At 40.0% G+C, this 3,773-nt stretch overlaps 1 pseudogene; it reads left to right on the forward strand.

Annotated features, from left to right (window-relative positions):
* Positions 1-1,043: 1,043 nt before the first annotated feature.
* LOC117216129 lies at positions 1,044-2,584 on the forward strand (annotated as a pseudogene).
* The last annotated feature ends 1,189 nt before the right edge of the window (positions 2,585-3,773 follow it).

Consider the following 3,773-nt stretch of genomic DNA (forward strand, 5'->3'; position numbering starts at 1 on the left):
ACGAACATATAAATAAATATAGAAGAAACCGTTCGGAAATGGAAAGGGAAAAATGAACATGGAAGACAAGAAAAGTTTTCTTCAGGTTTAGCGTATGCGTGATACGCTTTGAATGTCTCAGATAAAGATAAAGATACTCTGCTCATTTCTATTTGTTCCGCAGAACGAGAAATTTGTTGTCTTTCATATTGGTTTTTACGATTCAATTTTTGGGCAGTTTTCCCTAGCGAGTGTCGGTCCCTGTTTGATATAACCAGACCGTAATTTATACAGATATGTATTATAGATATATATTTGTAAAACTGAAATCAGATGAAATAAATGTTGCCTGAGGTTTTAAACGTTTAATAAAAACAATATTTCATTTGGAAAAAATGTAAGATATGTAAAATTACACATTGATCATTTTGCTGGTCTTGTATCATAAAACGTGTGGCCCGAAGAGCATGTCACGACCGGCATACTTCAAATCCGACGGACTGACGGTAGAGATAAAGATGTGGCGGCACTCGGCGACAATGTATATCGCTGAAGTGCCTAATGAACCATCAACATCCCAACGGTCCTTCCACCGAAGGTTCTAGAAGAAAGAGCACGTGGCAACGATCGCGGACGCCTAGCAAATGCATGGACGGTGGGGATGTTGAGGGATGAAAAAAGAAAATAATCGGATCCGATCGAAAGTAAAATCATAAGAGTCAGTCTTAGAAAGTCACGCCTAGAGTTCGGAAGTAGATTGTAAAGTGTATTGATGTTAGAAAAAAAATAAAGTTTTCTTTTTTTATTTTTTTACCTCAAATTCCTTTTTTATTTTGTTATTTTACGTGACATTTTGGTGATCCTGCCAGGATAGTGAAAAATGTTTGTTCGGAAACCAAAAGACATTCATCATCTACGGAAGATCGAATTATTTGGGACTACGGTCATCCGCAACAACAAAGTAACTATCGCGAACCAAGTGAAGTAACAATAAAAGGTAAACTGAATTCCTTTGTACGTTACCGTGAAAGAAAATTTAGCTTCAGTAGCCAAGACTCGTCTTCGGCTGAAAATTATAAATCAGCGCAATAATGTCTAAGGCAAACGAATTTCAAACTTCAACCTCAACTGACCCAATGTTGCGAGCAATATGGGACAGTATTCAAAAACAGATCGAGAACATTGCCCTTTTACGAGAGGAAATGTTACGTTTGTCTATGCAAAATGACGAAGAGAACAGACACAGGGCAGCAGAAATCGAGAATCTCGGAAAAACCGTCGCAGCGCTACGGACTGGGTTCGGATCCCCTGCGACCGATGAATTTGCTTCCATTATCACCGAAGACAATGAAAGTGCGTCGACAGCAATCAATCGCACCGTGAATATGGCAAAAGCACGCAAACTGTCAGGGTTAGCAGCTCCAGACACCCCACCTGTCCACCTCGACATCGAACAACCCGAGGTGGAAGAAAGAGGCTATTTTCCGCCCGCTCCTCCCACTCTACGAGCTAAGGATGCAATACGCTACATCGCAACGCTCAACGGAGATGATGATGTAGGAGTTGAAGACTTCATCAAAGAAGTGAGAAGTATGAAGAATCGCTGTATGGAGCAAGATCTATTGCTAAAAGCAATAAAAGTGAAAAAAAATCGTGGGGAAAGCAGCCCAAAGTATTCGCAACATTCCTATTGAGTGTTACAGTGATCTGTACGACGCACTGAGAAATAACTTAGCAGCACAAGTGACTTCGGATGAGTACCAAGAACAATTACGAGAGTTGAGACAGGGACGCGAGGAATCAGTGCAAAGTTTTAATATTCGGTTTAGAAGAATACTCAACCGTTTGCTGCACGCAGAAACCAATGAGTACCCACAACCACTAACACGTAAAATTATGACTGAAGAAATCACGAAGAAGACTGTTCGTGTATACCTAAAGGGACTCAGACGCGACATAGGACGAATACTATTAAGCAGTGAACCCTTGAATCTTCCGGAAGCTGAAAAAAAGGCAGCCGATGTAGAACGCTACTTGCGAGAAGAACGACAACCTAATTGGTCATGTAATCGCTTACCTTCGGTTAGTAATCGCCCCGACAACCAGCATATGCAGGTAAGACGATCTAATGTACCATCAAGATCGCCTAACACGCCAGTAGCTCAGAAACCTGCTACGTTTAACCAAGTAGAAAATAGATCACCTGCTGAACGCGCGCAGATGAAGTGCTTCAAGTGCGGAAAGCTGGGACACATTGCCAAAAAGTGTCAAAATTTTCTACCACCGATCCAGCGCGATCAACCACCCGCAAGGATTCAGGCAGTCCAGGAATGAGACGAAATACAAGAAACAACATCGAACCAAGAGATGGACGAACCGTACGAGACATACGAGTCAACATCGCCACGGGAAGACTACTCGCAATACCTTTGTCAACCCGAACCGAAGAGCGAGTATTTCTGGTCGACACAGGAGCAGGGATAAACCTGGTGAAACGTAACAAAACTGTCAACGCGATACAAATAGGGCCTAAACAAAAATTTTCTATGGGACGAGACAAATACGAAACTAACGAATACGTAACGAAACGAATTTTTGGACAAAATCACATTTTTCACATAATACCGAACAATTTCCCTATTATCGAAGACGGAATCATTGGGCTACCATGTTTCGAGAAGTATAACTATTCAATATCCAATGACAAAATCCGATTAAACAACAAAACCATTTTATTTCAGAAACCAATACATTTGACTTCTGGAGAAAACAGAGTTCAAACAATCTATTTGGAAGGTAAACCAACTAAAGTATGTTTTATCAACACTGGTGAGCAAAACATTGAAATTTCTAGCAATATTCAAAATTCTCATGACTTTTCCAACGTATCAAAACTAAAAAGCCTAGTGAGAACAGATCACATTGAAAAACCAATCCGTGAATCCATCGAAAAGATTATCCTCCATTATATTGACATCTTTAATTTAGAAACCGATCTTTTACCCTGTACTAATTTAACTCAGCACACAATTTCGTTAACCAAAGACAAAATTATTAATACACGATCGTATAGACCACCGGAATGTCACCGTGACGAGATTTCGCGACAAATAGGAGACATGTTGAAGAAAAATATTATAGAAGAATCCGAATCCCCTTATAACTCTCCGGTATGGGTAGTTCCGAAAAAATTAGACGCCTCAGGAAAACAGAAATGGAGGATAGTTATCGATTTCAGGAAACTAAATGAACTCACAGAACAAGACGCTTACCCTTTACCTGATATAGACGACATTTTAACACAACTAGGAAACGCAAAATTCTTTTCGGCACTTGATTTATCCTCAGGATTCCATCAAATTCCAATGAACGAGAAATCTAAAAAATATACCGCTTTTTCGACACCGCAAGGGCATTTTCATTTCAATCGAATGCCATTCGGACTTAAAAACGCACCCGCTACCTTTCAAAGATTAATGGACAGAGCCTTAGCTGGACTTGTAGGAAAATACTGCTTTGTTTATTTGGATGACATAGTGATATTCGGAAAAACGATTCAAGAACATAACGAAAACCTCACGATAGTATTTCAGAGACTCAGAGAATTAGGACTTAAATTGCAACCGGACAAATGAGAATTCGTAAAACCGGAATTAGAATACTTAGGCCATGTAGTTTCATCCGAAGGAGTTAAACCAAACCCCAAGAAATTAGACGCTGTAAAAAACTTTCGATTACCCCGCAATGCCACGGACGTGAAATCATTCTTAGGTTTAGCAGGTTATTACCGCAAA

This window comes from Bombus bifarius, unplaced genomic scaffold (assembly GCF_011952205.1).
Source record: "Bombus bifarius isolate JDL3187 unplaced genomic scaffold, Bbif_JDL3187 scf7180000010191_frag, whole genome shotgun sequence".
Classification (NCBI taxonomy): domain Eukaryota; kingdom Metazoa; phylum Arthropoda; class Insecta; order Hymenoptera; family Apidae; genus Bombus; species Bombus bifarius.